Genomic DNA, 16,802 nt, shown 5'->3' with positions numbered 1-16,802 from the left:
TGAGTGTTATGCATGTGTTATATGTTTAATATAATAAAATGTTTTCCGTATGTTGTGTTTGGTATTATATATTTTAGCTTTGGTGTTATATGTTTTAACTTGAAAATTTATCTTTCACAAGGGTTACTGACACCCCTTTTTTGCCTTTAGTTATGTGTTTTGTTGTATGAGAAATCGCTGTGCAAGCCATTAAAATGGAATCTAACTGCTCACATCATCAGCTTCCCATAGTATGCAAATATAAATAAGAATAAAAATTTTATATTTAAAACAGCATGGTGGTGTAAGAGTTAGCATGCTCAGTTTACACCCAAAAGTTCCTTGGTTCAAGTCTTGGACTGAGTAAAGACAAATTGGATATATCTCCTTTAACACTGTAATCCTTATTCATTTAGCAGTGAATAAGTACGCTATATTGTGAAGGATAATAAAGTGAAATAATAGACAAGATATTACAAGATTGAGTCAGTTCTTTAAAAATAATCTCTCTCTCCCTCTCTCTCTCTCTCTCTCTCTCTCTCTCTCTCTCTCTCTCTCTCTCTCTCTCTCTCTCTCTCTCTCTCTCTCTCTCTCTCTCTCTCTCTCTCTCTCTCTCTCTCTCTCTCTCTCACACACACACACACACACACACACACACACACACACACACACACACACACACAGGGAGAGGCAGTAAACTTTGAGAAAATAATAGAACAACAATTAAATGAGGCCAAAATAACACAAAAGGTGGTAAATATTATCAAGACAAATGAATCTCTTGTAAAAGAGAGAGTTGACAAAAAGAAATGTATAATTGTCTTTGGGGTTAAGGAAATTAAGGAAATCAACAAAGCAGTAAGACAGAAAGAGCTGAAAGAGATAGTAAACAAAATGGTGGGAAAGGTACAAGAGGAGGGAAGATGTCTGATTGATGAAGTGGAAGAATATCATAGAGTTGGGAAATTTGCTGGTGAAGGACACAAACACATAAGAATAAGATTTAAATCACAGAAGGAAGCTGAGGAGGTTCTGGCAGGGATCTGGAGATTAGCTAAAGATGAGGTAACAAAAAAACATATGGCTGAGAAGAGACTTAAGTGAAAAGGAAAGAAAAGAGCTGATTAAAATGAGGGAAGAAGTAAAGGCAAAAAATGAAGAGAGATTGGAAGAGCAGGAGATATTCTGTTAGAGGGTGTTGGACATGAAAGTGAGGAAGTGGTACCTGAACAGGAGGGAGAACAGGGAAACAAGCTAAGGAGAAAAAAGGACATTTTGAAGGTAGCTTACACTAACATTAACAGACTTATCTCAGGAATAAATGTTTATTTAAATCAGAAAAGTCGATATATAATGGCCCTCACATAAATAAAATTATATGATGAGCTAGAGGTAAAGAACATTGGGCAAAATCAGTATAATTTATGGAAAAGAAGTAGAACATATAAGGAAGGAGGAGGAGTGATGTTTCTAGTTAAGAAAAGCTTAAAGGTGGTTGAAATAGAATATAGCAAAGGATTAGTTGAGGCAATAAAAATTGGAGTGGAAAATACACAAGGCAAAAAGAGGCAATACATAGTGATGTACATACCACCAAAAACCATTGCCTGGTCAAATGAATAATATGAAATTATGATAAAACACACAATGAACTGGACAGAGAAAGTGCTAAGTGGTGATAAATTGATCATGATGGGAGACTTTAACTGTAAGGAGGTGTGTTAGGAACAGTGGTACACAGAGGGAACAGAATCATCTTGGGGAAATAAATTATTACACCTGACAATAGATAATATATTAACTCAATGGATAAAAGGAGATACAAGATTTGGAAAAGATGGAGAAACAAGACTAGATCTGTTATTTAGTAAGGAATCAGAAGGAATTGAGAATGTTCACATAGGGTGTCCATTAGCCAAAAGTGACCATGCTACCATAGAATTCAATATAAATGAGGAAATAGAAAATCAAAGGAATGAAGAACATCATGCTGGGAGATTAAACTACTGTAAGGCAGATAACTTGAAGTTTTTTCAAGAGGAGAGATGGGATAGATTCCATAAGGCTACAGGGGACCAAGAGAAGTGGGATGAATTTCTTAAAGTATATAAAGAAGGTGAAAAAAAAGTTTGTGCCTAAAAAGCAGACAGTAATAGCTGGTAAAAAAAAGATCAGTTTAATAAAAGATGTAAAGCAGAAAGAAGGACAAAAGAGGATACATAGAAAAAAATGGAGGAAAAGTAAAAGAATTAACCTATGGAATAATTTCAAACAAACAAGAAATGATTACATGAAGATCCTGAGGGATGAACAAAGATAGTTTGAAAAAGATATAATAGACAGGTATAAATAAGAGCCCAAACTCTTCTATAGATATATGAATGGTAAACTGAAAAGCAGAGTATAGGAAAGCTAATGGTATATGGAGTGGTTTATGAAGACACGTAAGAGATGGCAGAAGTGATGAATAAGAGCTTTAATGAATTTTTTACAAAGGAAAAGGAATTTATAAGGCCATTGTGCACACCTGAAAATGGAAAAATAGAGGAACTTCAAGTAACAAAAGAGGAAATTGATGAAATCATCAAAATGTTAGATGTGAAGAAGGCCACAGGACCGGATGGATGGGATGGGTAATAAAAGAATGCAGTAACCAGCTTAATGATGAATTACATACTATCATATAAACCTCTATTAATGAAGGAATAGTTCCACAGGATTGGAAAGGGGCAAACATTGTACCCATATTTAAAGGAGGAGAAACACAAGACCCACTAAATTATAGACCAGTTTCGTTGATGAGTGTGTTTGCAAAAATATGTGAAAGGATAATAAGGAACAAATGGACCAAGTTTTTAGAAGATAAGGACATTCTCACAGCTTGTCAATTTGGCTTTATAAAATGGAGATCTTGTGTCACAAATTTATTATGTTATTATTCAAGAGTGATAGATATCATACAGGAGAGAGATGGTTGGGCAGACTGTATTTATCTAGATTTAAGAAAAGTGTTTTGTAAAGTGCCACATAATAGACTGCTGTGGAAGCTGGAAAAGATAGGTGGTGTAAATGGAAAAATGCTGAAATGGATGGACAATTTTCTTAAAAACAGAGAGGCGAACAGTAGTTAGGGACCAGACATCAGTCTGGAGCCCAGTATTAAGTGGGGTCCCCCAAGGGTCAGTGTTGGCGCCAATAATGTTTGTGGTGTATATAAATGATATGGTGGAGAATGTATCCAGCTATGTGAGTCTTTTTGCTGACGATGCAAAAACTTATGAGAAAAGTGAAGGGAACAGAAGATTGTGAAGAATTACAAAGAGATATAGACAAGGTTGGGGAATGAAGCAACAGATGGCAAATGGAATTTAACTCTAGTAAGTGTAAAAATATGGAGATTGGAAAAAGTAACAGAGCTATAACTATAAGATGGGAAATGAAACAATAAATAAGACAACAAGAGAAAAAGATCTGGGAGTGATTTCCTCAGAGAATTTATCACCAGAAAAACGTATTAACAAGATAACACAAGGTAATAAAAAGTGAAGACAAGTCTGAAAATTCTACAAGTGATGATTAGAAGTGCAAATGGAAGGATAATCAATTATTTAGGAGTGTATGACCAGTGCTTGGCAAAAAAAGAAGAGCATGAAGAGATATTGGTAGATGTGCTAAAAGGTCTTGAAAAGATAATGATGGAAAGTAGTGATGTAGTTATTGTTGGTGATTTTAATTGTAAGGAGATAAATTGGAAGACATTGACAACTACTAGAAGTGAGAGCTCGTGGAGTAATAGACTATTGAACTGGGCAGTGGAAAACTTGATGACTCAATGGATTGATTGTGATACCAGATTTAGTGGAAGAGATAAAACCATCAAGACTTCGATCTAGTGTTTACCAAGGACATGGTAATTATTGAAATTATACACTATGATAGCCCTCTAGGTAAAAGTAATGTGTTGATGGAATTTAATTTGAAAAAATTAAATGTAATCACTGATGAAAATTATAAGGTAAGATTTTAATATAGTAAAACTGACTTTGAAAAATTAAGAAAGTATTTTGTTGCTGTGGACTGAAAAGACTTTGAAGATGCAGAAGATGTTTGGGAAAAATGGGATGAATTTATAAGGATATATAATTCTGCTGTGGAGAAATTTGTACCTAAAGGAGGAGCGAGATGTAGAAAGGGTAAAGAATGGGTCAATACAAAATGCAAAGAGGCTAGAAATCATAAATCAAATGCTTGGAATAGATGGAAGAAGAGGAAAACTGAGAGCAGATGGGAGGAATATATTGATGCTAGAAACAAGTACATTGAGATAAAATTTTTTGTTCTTCAATGGAAAACACATATTCCATTTCATCATGAAATAAATGTTAAATGTTGGCTACATCAATATCAAGATGACAGTTTGCAATAATAAAATAAATGGATCACTCGTGATCTTATGCCATTCATGCACAAACTTATGCCATCTACCTGCTTCAAATTTGTGGCTTACCTGAGGTATTGCCGGGGATTGTTTCCCTGACCCCAGGCGTTTTTTGGCTCAGTGTCCTGCCTGGAGAAGGACTGCCTTGTGAGGCCACCCCTGCGGGGCCTGTAAGGATGGAATCGGGACGAGAAGCCCCTGTAAGGCATTCTCCCAAAGAAGCCTCTCGGTCTTGTTCCACCAAACCTGCCAGCTGCCGATTTCCATGTTGGGAAAGGTTTCTTCGGCGCGATCTTGTTCCTGAGCTTTTCAGACTCCTCAATTTGTCTTGCTGACTGCGAGACATCGTCACCAAATAAATACCGCGTCATGGGTACCTTATCTGAGCACAAGTGAGTGTATTTGGGATTGATTTCCTGCTTGATGATGAATCGCCTGGCCAAGTTATTATGGTAGTTGGCGTTCCCAAGTAATGCAAGAGCTCCATTTAGCATACCTACTTCCTGGGCAACCCCTGCGTGACCCTCATCTTGTGCAGTTTTGTCTAGAGTAGTGAGCGACTTTATGACGATAGTGGCAGCCATCAGAATGTCATTACTCGCCTCTCTCATATGAGAATCAGTCTTTTTTTCCTCAACCTTGAGAGCATCAAATATCTGGGTGTTGCAAATGACAGGGGTTAATGCAGGGCAATTGCCGGGCCTCTTGGTAGCCTCGTCCTCCACAATCTGCTTGTATTCTTCTTCACGCATGCCGTGGTCAAACAAGTAATTCACCATATCAGCCACAGGCATCTCCATATCTACTGAAATGTCGTCCAAAGGCCCGTATGTTTTAGCACTGTGCATGAGTACGCTGCCAATACTTGGCTCATCGTGAATTTCACTGTCTTCATCATCATCATTGCCATCATCAAAAACAGAAAAACCGGCTGTGGAGTCCGTGAGTCCCGACTGTACAGAGAGGGGACGTCCTACCACCCGTTCGTGGCGGTGTGAGGCTGTGTTGTTAATGTTATGGGCGCCACCCTGCCGCGCCTTCTCCCCTCCTGGGGGGACCCGGCATCCAACATGCCTTGCTGCCTATCATAGGCAGACTTAACCTTATCCCTCTTCAATTTTTGGATTTCTCCACGTAGCTCAGTAATAGCCTCAAACATCACTGCCCATGGAGGGGCGTTAGCATCGTCCCTTGAAGTACAGGGAGCTTGAGGAGGTGACAACAGCTCACGCCTTTGTTCCCCCGAGGGCGGGCATTCCTGCCCACGATCACCCCTCCCGGAAGAATAACACTTTCTGTTAGAGCTCTCTCGGTGTGAAGAAGAGCTCCTGTGCGTAGTTCTTGCAGAATTACTTGAGCTTCCTCCGTAAGAGGAACGATTCTCGGTGCCAGAAGCCCTGAGTCCCCTCAGGGAGGCTTCATCCACAGTCTCCTCCATGATGGCAGGCCTGCTACTTGCCCCCTGCAACCCAGCAGAATAACACTTAACTGGGCGAAATAAAGGCACCAACCCGCTCCACAGATGGATAACGGGTAGAGACGGCCACTGGAACCCGTGTGACCAGAAACTTGTCCCGGGAAACAGGAAACAAAAAAGGTTACCCCAAACAAGAGAGCCAGGACAAACGTCTGAACGGCTTGGGATCACTGCAGCAACTGCCGGCATGGGGTGACGTAGCGTATCTCATGGGAAAGCGTACTTCAGCAGAAAAGTGATTTGCCGAAGTAAAATTATGTAGAAGAACAATAAAGGAAAGACAGATGGAACACTTTTGGAAAGAGATAAAGTTTTAGTAAATTGTCAATTTGGATTTTATGAGGGGAAGATCATGTTCCATGAATTTATTGTGCTTTTATTCAAGGGTAGTTAGTATTGTGCAGGAGAGAGATGGATGGATGGATGGTGTCTACTTGGACTTGAAGAAGGGATTTGACAAAGTACCACACCAAAGATTGTTATGGATGATAAACAAATATGGAAAAATTAGAGGAAGACTGCTGGAGTGGATGGATGATTATCTGGATAATAGATGAGAACTATAATACAAAACCAAAATTCACCTTGGCTGAAAGTAACTAGTGGTGTCCTGCAGGGACCAGTGTTGGGAATGATAATGTTTGTAACACATGTGAATGACATAAATGAAGAAATAGATAGTTCTATGAACTTATTTGTGGATGATGCTAAGCTGATGAGGGTAGAAAATATAAATTACTGCATGGTACTGCTAGATGATTTAAATAAGATAAATAGATGAAGTAAATCTTGGCAAATGGAATTCAGTTTAAGTAAATGTAAAGTAATGGAGTCTGGCAAGAGTAAGAAAAGAATACAATATCATTATGAGATGGGAAGTGTGAAGTTAAAGAAGTCAAAAGGAAGTGGATTTGGGAGTAACAGTTACTAAAAATTTGACTCCTGACAGGCACATTAATAAAATTACTGGAGAGATGATGAATTTGTTAAAAAGAGTTAGAATGGCATTCTCATATTTGGATAAAGAAATGATAAAAAAGTTATTGATTTCTATGATAAGACCAAGATTGGAATATGTGGCAGTGGTGTGGTCTCCTCATATAAAGATAAATATTATAAAATTAAAAAGAGTACAAAGTGCTGTCACTAAGATGGTTCTGGAGTTGAGTAAATTGACCTAAGAAGAGAGATTAAGAATGTTAGAAATTTACCATTCTATAGATGGTATGGAAAATGTGAACAAAGAAGGTTTTATAAATTTAGGCACAGAGTACAAGGGGACACAATAAGAAGTTGAAGAAAGTTAACAGTAGAAGAGACATTAATAATTACAGTTTTCCTCACAGAAGTGTGAACAAATGGAATGAACTTGATGAAGACATTGTAAATGCCAAAACTATCAGTGCTTTTAAGATCAGACTAGATAGATATAGAGATGTGATACTATGAGATTACTCCCCTCCCACAACTAGGTAAAAACTAGGTAAATACACACACACACACACACACACACACACACACACACACACACACACACACACACACACACACACCACAAGGGAGCAGTCACAGCCTGCCCTCTAAAGACAACTCTCTTCCTTCACACAAAACTACAAGCATCTAATTACACACACACCCTTCACTCAAAATTGAAAATTATCATTGCAACTCCTACACCAGCCTTGGAGTCCCCATCTGGGGACTCTACGAATGTTCCCAGGTCGAACTGCTCTTCTGATATCGACCCTAAGTGTCTTGACACTCCCCTCACCTTTTTCTTCATTAATTTCTGCAACATTCATGGTCTTAGATCTGATTTTCATTTTGTAGAACACCATCTCTCCTCTACTAAACCTCATCTTATTTTCCTCACTGAAACACAGGTGTCCTAGACAACTGACAGTAGCCCCTTTTCTGTTCCCTCCTACTTTCTCTATCCTCATTTTCAATCCAACACTGGATGTTGTGTTTACGTGTGCAACAACTTAACCTGCTCTTGTGCCCATGCTCTTAAATCTTCCAAGTTTTCCACCATCTGGCTACAACTAAAGACTCACTCTCAAATTAAATTTATATGTGCTGTATGCCTCTCACCTATTTCTTCTGACTATAAGAAATTCTTTAATTAACTTCCAAAGTGGAGCACATTCTGATTTGCTTCCCTTTTGTGGAGATCTCCATTCTTGGAGACTTCAATGTTCACCACCAGCTTTGGCATTCCTCTCCCTTCACTGACCATCCTGGTGAACTAGTCTTCAACTTTACTATCCTCCATGACCTAGAGCAATTGGTGCAACACTCTACTTGTATTCCTGACTGCTATCCTCCATGACCTAGAGCAATTGGTACAACACTCTACTTGTATTTCTGACCATCTTGGAGCCAACATTCTTGACCTTTTACTAACCTCTAATCCTTCTGCTTATGTTCTTACCCTCTCTTCTCCATTGGGTCCCTCCGATCTTGTCCTATTGCTCCAGTGACCCTGGCATTTTGCCCCTGCTAGTTGGGGGACCTGAGGAGGTATGCTGATTTTCCTTGGAATGACTACTGTTTCTGTGTCAGAGACCTGTCTGTGTCTCAAGCGCATAACAGAGGTGATAGTGTCTAGCATGGAGGGGTACGTTCCTCACTCTTTTTCTCAACCAAAATCTTCCAAACCTTGGTTCTCATGCTATACATGATAGAAAGGTGGCACACAAAAGGTACTTGAACCTTCAATCACCAGAATCTCATGAACCTTATATTTTTGCCTGGAACCATGCTAAGTCTGTTCTCCAATTAGCCAAAAACTCTTTCATTAATAGAAAGTGTCAAAATCTTTCAAGATCTAACTCTCCTTGTGACTTCTGGCATCTAGCCAAAAACATCTCCAATCACTTTGCTTCTTCTTTCCCGCCTTTATTTCAACCAGATGGCATCACTGCTATCACATCTCTCTCTAAAGCTGAACTCTTTGCTCAAAGCTCAAACCTTTGCTAAATACTCTACCTTGGACAATTCAGGCCTTGTTCCTCCCTCTCCTCCACCCTCTGACTACTTCTTGCTACCTATTAAAATTCTTTGCAATAATGTTTTCCATACCCTTGTTGGCCTAAACCCTTGGAAGGCTTATGGACCTGATGAGGTCCCTCCTGTTGTTCTCCAAAACTGTGCCTCCATGCTCACACCTTGCCCAGTCATTTTCTTTCAACTGTCTGTCAACATATACCTTTCCTTCTTGCTGGAAGTTTACCTACATTCAGATTGTTCCTAAAAAGGGTGACTGTTCTAATTCTTCAAACTACTGTCCTGTTGCTTTAATTTCCTGCCTATCTAAAGTTTTTGAATCCTCAATAGCAAGATTCTTAAACATCTATTACTTCACCATCTTTTATCTGATTGCCAGTATGGGTTCCATCAAGGCCCCTCTACTGTTGATCTTCTGGCTTTCCTTACTGAGTCTTGGTCATCTTTTTTTTTTTAGAGATTTTGGTGAAACTTTTGCTGTTGTCTTAGACATATCAAAGTTTTGATAGAGTCTGGCACAAAGTTTTGATTTCCCAACTATCCTCTAATGGCTTCTCTCCTTCTCTCTGTAACTTCATCTCAAGTGTCCTTTGTGACCATTGTATTGCTGCTGTGTTAGATGGTCACTGTTCTTTTCCTAAATCTATTAACAATGGTGTTCCTCAGGTTTCTGTCCTGTCACTCACTCTCTTCCTATTATTCATCAATGATCTTCTAAACCAAACTTCTTGTCCTGTCCACTCCTATGCTGATGATACCATCCAGCACTTTCCACATCTTTTCATAGATGTCTGACCTGTCAGGAACTAAACAGTTCATGCAGGGAAGCCACAGAATGCCTGACTTCTGATCTCTCTAAAATTTCTGATTGGGTCAGAGCAAACTTGGTATTGTTCAATGCCTCAAAAATTCAATTCCTCCATCTATCAACTTGTCATAACCTTCCAGACAACTATCCCCTCTTCTCCATTAACACTCAACTGTCCCCCTCTTCTATATTAAACATCGTTGGTCTGTCCTTTTGTTATAATCTAAACTATAAAGTTCACATCTCATCTCTAGCTAAAACAATTTCAGTGAAGTTAGGTGCTCTGAGACATCTCCACCAGTTTTTCTCACCCCCTCACCTGCTAACTCTGTACAAGAGCCTTATTTGTCCATGTATGGAGTATGCTTCACTTGTCTGAGGGGGGTCCATTCATACCACTCTTTTAGACAGAGTGGAATCAAGAGCTTTTTGTCTCATCAACTCCTCTCCTCTAACTGACTGTCTTCAGCCTCTCTCTCATTGCCGCAGTGTGCATCTTTAGCTGTCTTCTACTGCTCTTCTGATCTTGCTAGCTGCATGCCTCCTCTCCTCCTGTGGCCTTGCTGCACAAGACTTTCTTCTTTCTCACTCCTATTCTGTCCACCTCTCTATTTATTGCAAGAGTTAACCAGTATTCTCAGAGATTCATCCCTTTCTCTGGTAAACTCTGGAACTCCCTGCCTGCTTCTGTATTTCCACCTTCCTATGACTTGAATTCCTTCAAGAGGGAGGTTTCAAGACGCTTACCCTTCAAATTTTGACTACTGTTTCTGACACTCTTTGGGGACTAGCATCTCAGTGGGTTTTTTTTTTTTTTTATTGTGTTTTTGTTGCCCTTGACCAGTGTCCCTCCTACATAAACACACACACACACACACACACACACACACACACACACACACACTCACACATACACACAGCCCAGCTAACTGGGTGCATCGCAACAGCTCCAAGGATGTACCAAGGTTTGATTTTGAAGGGGGGCCAAGTTTTGAGTCCTCTCTCCACAGTAGGGTCTTGTATGAGATGTGGACCACTTCAGAAGTGGCTGAAAGGGAGAAATGAGAGAGTGATACAAAATAAACTCTGGCAGTTGGTGATATCAACAGGGAAGATGGTGGCCGGCACAAACCCAAATATTTTGAGGGCTTCAAGAAAGAGGATCTCAGTGTAGCTAATAAAAATGAATGAATGTGAAAAATTGAAGAAAAAAAATGTGAAAGTACACTCGTACTGCACTGTAGTGCACAATACAACACACCACACTGCAGAACCTGCACAAGTCACTGTCTTACGCTCATATCATGCCACAGTCTTTTGTATCATAGACTGCAAATATCAAGTACACCATACAAATTGTGAATCACACTGGGGTGAATTGGGCACTACACAGAGTCACCTGGCTCTTGCGGTGGCCAGGACTGAGCACCTGGTAGCACAACAGTGGCATGGACATGAACAGTGCACTCTCTCTGCACAGCAGTGATGTGGGGCAAGAACAAGGTGATCTCTCAGCACAGCAGTGATGTGGGGCAGGAAAAGCGTGATCTCTCTGCACAGCAATGATGTGGGGCAGGAACAGGGTGATCTCTCTCTGTAAATCAGTGACATGGGACAGAAACAGGGCAATCTCTCTGTACAGCAGTGATATGGGGCAGGAACAAAGTGATCTCTCTCTGTGCAGCAGTGACATGGGGCAGGAACAGGGTGATCTCTTGTTTTCGGCAATTGCAATATTTTATGTAGGCTCAGCTCACCCCTGGTTAGCTGGCATCCCCAACCAACCAGCACCCCTACAGCCTCACAACTACAAGCCATTTTCAAAATCACCACATCAAATTAGCTCACCAGTCTCAGTGTTGCAACCGCCTATCTTCTCTACTTTGCAGTGTTACCAACATAACCCCAGTGCCACAATAATGTACCATATTAAATGGCTTTTAAGACACATAGGCTTATAAGATGTACCGCAGTTTGGGCAGGCATTAAAAAAAAAAAGATAAATAAGCAGGTTTAAGCTCTGAATATGAAGTGAAGGGTTTCACCTGACACTTGAAGCCCTTTCAAATGTATTTATATTCTTATCAGATTGCAATATTTTATATTTAAAAACTTTAATATTTGCTAGGACCCACCAACACTGGTCCTTAGACCAATCCTGCTGTGAGATATAAACAAATATGGCATAGGCAGTGACATTGTTAGACACCAGAGGGGTAATAAAGTTTGTACATCATATTTTTTTATGATCATTCTACATGTGGATCTAGTTGTAATATTTTAGTGGGTATTTCTTGATAAGAAATCTGTCTCCCCCATTCCACCCCAATCCCCCAGCTCCTCAAACAAGCTTGGGGGCCTGTGGGGAATCATGAGTTTTTTTTAGGGGGATGAATAATAAGTGAAGTAAGGGCATTCAAAAGTCTAAGGAAATTTACCTAAACATTTTGAATTTCCCTAACCTATCCTAGCCCCTAGACCCCTCCTGTTTGGATGCTAATCTAACCTAGCATGACCTAACCTAGTCAGTGTGTGTGTGTGTGTGTGTGTGTGTACACTGTATATTTCAGCTTATGAGACAACATTGAAATCATTTTAAAAAAAGACACAAAAAAGTGGGTCATCCTATGTCATATACAAAAAAAAAAATACATTTAAGTTATACACAACATACAGTGGAACCTCAGTTACTGAATGCCTCCCTTTTTGAATGATAAAGTTTTTGAACAAAATTTTGAACTCATTATTATTTAGGTTGTGGTACTATAGTTCAATTCTAGAACAAATTTACTTGATTTCAAATATTAAAAGACAAAACAAAACCTACTGTTTTTTTACTAATATATAGTTGCTGTAAATATCTACTTTGTTTTTATGTATTTGGAGGAGAGACACAGAGTGTAAGACAGTAATTCTATCTCTGAAATAAGATAAATGTGATCCCATTGAAAAACCTCAATGTAAACAAACAGTTTTTGGCACTCAAGACTAATCCTGAACCACTTATGACTCTCTCGACGATCCACAATGCCATCAGTACTGAACAACTGCATTTTTCCAACAGCTTTTCCCAGCAGCAAGATATCTAAGTGTTATGATCACCTTCATTTTGGCAGTATGTGGGTTGCTTCTTTCTGTTCTTATGTAAGGCTTCCCTCACTAGATCAGTCTAAACAATATTTTGTGATGAGTTCTGTGTCACTAAGTTCATTCAATACATCCTTTCTTGATAAATGATTTGTGAGCTGGAGATATTGTGAAGCAGCAATCTTGATTGTGAGAACATCTTTCATAAGCCACTAAGACAGGGTGAACTGGTGTCTGGGAATGGATTAATTCATTTTACATTGATTCCTATGGGGAAAATAGTTTTGACTTTCGTACATTTTGGATTTTGAATGGCATTCAGGAATTAATTAAGTTTTAGAACAGAGGTCCCATTTATAAATAAACAACAACCTTATATTACGACTTTTGGAGAAATAGTAAAATAGGAATCCCTTTTTGAGACAAGGCACTGAAATGTATTCCTGTTGAAAAGTGTGTAAACAAAATTTAATGTAGTACAATTACAACCCTCTACAGGCATTGTATATGAGTGAAAAAAGCAGGAGGCTGTGTGAATATTCCCCAGTTTTTCCCCAAAGCTGAAGAAAGAGTTGTATAAAGGTCTTCAAGGCATGGAAGCCCCTAGCAACAGAGTAAAACAGACTGGGGAGAAGATGAATCTCTCCAGTTTGCAATGTTGTATAGGGACAAAGTCCATGTATTGAAAAAAAAAAAAGGAAAATTCAAGAATGTTGGTGTATCCAATCAAAAGAAACATGATACAGGGATTTCTTGATTTATGCGTGTTTAGAATATGCGATTTTGGAATAACACGAGGAAAAAAAATAGTAATTTTTTTTCATATTACACAGATTATTTAGAATAACACGATGTCAAGAAAATCAAGTTGCACAGCTGGTTTAGTTCTGTGATGTAGTCACCAGATGTCACCAGGTGTTCTCCATGTGTATCCCCATCATGCTGTCCCTTCATGTGTTGCTTCAAGCTCATTGTTACCTGTGCACCGCTAGTGTTAACATCTCTTTCCGTTCTCCTCTCTCAGTGCCTTACTGCAGTTTTTACCATGGGTTCCAAGCACCCTTCAACTTCTGTAGCAAGTGGCAGTACACTGAAGAGATCTAGGAAGACCTTAACCCTAGAGCAAAAGTTAGAAGTCCTGGAGAAAATTGATTAGGGGCTGAAAACTTCAGTGATTGTGAACACATTGAAGTTGAACGAGAGCACAATTAGGAGCATAAGGAGTAACACTTATAAAATTTGTGCCAGTGCTAAAGCAGGAACTTCAATTAATGGTTGTAAATCTTCATATGCTCATCCTGTAGAGATGTGGTGTATGGAGAAAATGTTAGCCACATGGATAGACCATCAAAACAAGACACACCTACCCATAAACTTCAACTTAATTCAGGCCAAGGCAAAATCAGTCTTTAACAATTTGGAAGCAGAAGATAAGAAACCTTTCAGCGCCAGTTTTGGCTGGTTTGCCAACTTCCAGAAAAGGTACGGCTTTCATAATCTGAAGATGCTGGAGGAAGCAGCGTCAGCAGATTCTCGAGCTGCATAGGAATACCTTGCTGTGCTAAAGAAGGTGAATATTCTCCCAAGCAAGTATTCAACATCGATGAGACTGGCCTATATTGGAAGAAACTACCTAATCAAACCTACATCTCCACAGAAGAAGTTACAGCACCGGGATTCACGGCATCAAAGGACTGGCTGATGCTGCTCCTGGGGAGCCAATGCTGAAGGTGATAGAAAGATAGAGATAGATGGAGAGAGAGCGAGTGCAGCTCATGGAGGAGGCAGCAACAGCAGCATCAGAAGAACAACCTCAGCAAACCTTGACAGCCACAAACTTGTCCCAACGTATGGACTTGTTGAGAAAAGCATTGAAAATCATAGAAGAAAATTATCCAAATGTGGAGAGAAGCACTGCAATTACCAGAGGAGTGATGAGCAAAATTGCCTGCTATGAAGTGTTGCTGAAGGAAAAGCAACACAAAAAGAAACAACAATCTATAACAGCATTCTTTCAAGCAGACAAACCCAAGCCAGTCATGGATTCAGACACCCAGATGCACCCAACACACCCAACATGGAGGTGGAGTCTGATACAGAGTAGTTCAGTGAGCGTGAGGCAGAGGCAGAGTCAGAGGCAGAGCTACCCAGTGACTGAAATAATCAATACAAAGCTATGTAATGGTACAGCTTAATATAAACATGTACAACTAAGCAATAATAAAATATAACTTCTTTATAAGTTTGTTGGATATCCTGCAACTCATATCTTTCAACTTAATGTCAGCTGAATGCAATCCTCCAGACTTGGTATGTACTGTACAGTTTAGTACAGTACAAACCAACATACAGTTCAGTAAACATGTTCACTTTATGCGATTTTTACATTACACAATCCCTTCAGGAGCATATCCCTTGCATAATTCGAGAAATTCCTGTATATAGAAGATTACAGCCGACAACCTGACACATGCAAGCGATGCAAGGCAAGAGTCTGTTTATGTTTAGAAAAACTGATCGTGCTGCACATCCTTTTTTTTTTCTTTCTCGTAAATTGACAAAAACACCTAATGGGAATTTTATTTTAGGTTTAGTTGTAGTGCTGGGACAATATTAAGCTAATATAAGTAGTATTAGGTTAATATGAGTAGAATTAAGTTAATATAAAAATTATTGGTAAGATTTAGTTGTTATTACATCATGCATACATCACCGAGACATACAAACAGACTGACAACATGTTGGCGCCTGCAGGAAATGGGGAATCAATTTTTTTTTATGAATAAAGGCATTATTTTCATACAAGGCATTAGCTTGTGCCTAGGATTTCAAATACACAAATACACCAGGTCATGATATGAGTAAAGTAATGTAAACGTTTATTATACGGTTGAAACCAATCATTTGCAAATTACCTTGAGGAAGAATCTGAAAACTACGGAGGGGTGGGGGGGAGATTCGTGGCATGAGGAGACACCGGCCTGACTCACGCTCAGAGAGGTCTTGGCTTGCTTACACTACAGGTACATTGCTCTAAGTTTGAAGTAATTACTATTCATATTTGTAGATATATTTTCTTATCAGTACATCACTCAGAGAGTTCTTGGCTTGCTTACACTACAGGGAAGCCAGTGGAAGTAAAGGAAAAGTCTGTCTGTGTGTCCCTTGTGTGTGTTTGGTTAGGTATACTTAATAGTGTGAGAACGGGGTGTTTAGTTCACAGATTATTGAGGTTATGCAGTATTTCTCATTATCATACGGGGACATAACCACCTGGTTCGGTCCTTGGAATGCTGATTAGGCTGTGTTATATCAGGGCTATAGGAAAATGTAGTAAGGAGATTGTTTATTCTTATGTAAACACCAGTGAATTATTTTTTGAGTCACGTGCGTGAATAATACCACCTTCACCAGGTGAATGAGGCTGTATACCCATGTAATACCCAAACACTAATGCCCATTATTATTGTTGGTGAATGTGTGAGGTGCGTCAAGTGATTAGTTCGGCCAGTATTTATGCTACTGTAGTGAAATCTTCAACACTACTGAAAAGATACTTTATGTTACCTCATGTAATATAAATGACGTGTGAATTAGTATTAATGCTACCACAAATGAAGGAAAAATAAAGACCATAAATCAGTGAGTTTAGATATTTCCTTACCAACTAGTTAGAAAAAAAAAAAATAATAATAACCTGGCTTTCGAGTGATGGAGGGGGGGAGACATTACATAGTTTTATGCTTGAAGATGATGGTACCTTATTACTGGTAATACTTTCAAGATATTTTATTCATTGTACTGGTATATCATTGTCTCAGTTGTCTGGTGCTCACTGACCTAAATTTCACCACAGATGATTTGGTAGTTTGGGTGTCATCTTATACCACCGATATCAGCTAAGACCATTAAATTCAGATGGAAATTTGGTGGTCATCTTATCAGAAAGTCATCTTATATGCTGACATATATGATTTATATGTATTTTTTGTGATGTGGAGTGC

At 39.1% G+C, this 16,802-nt stretch overlaps 1 protein-coding gene across 3 annotated transcripts in view; it reads left to right on the top strand.

Annotated features, from left to right (window-relative positions):
- The window catches only part of LOC135090824 (C-signal-like), a 141,584-nt gene that overhangs the window by 44,296 nt on the left and 80,486 nt on the right, over positions 1–16,802 (top strand). The window lies entirely within an intron of this gene.

This window comes from Scylla paramamosain, chromosome 36 (assembly GCF_035594125.1).
Source record: "Scylla paramamosain isolate STU-SP2022 chromosome 36, ASM3559412v1, whole genome shotgun sequence".
NCBI lineage: Eukaryota > Metazoa > Arthropoda > Malacostraca > Decapoda > Portunidae > Scylla > Scylla paramamosain.
This window is presented reverse-complemented; position numbering and strand designations above follow the sequence as displayed.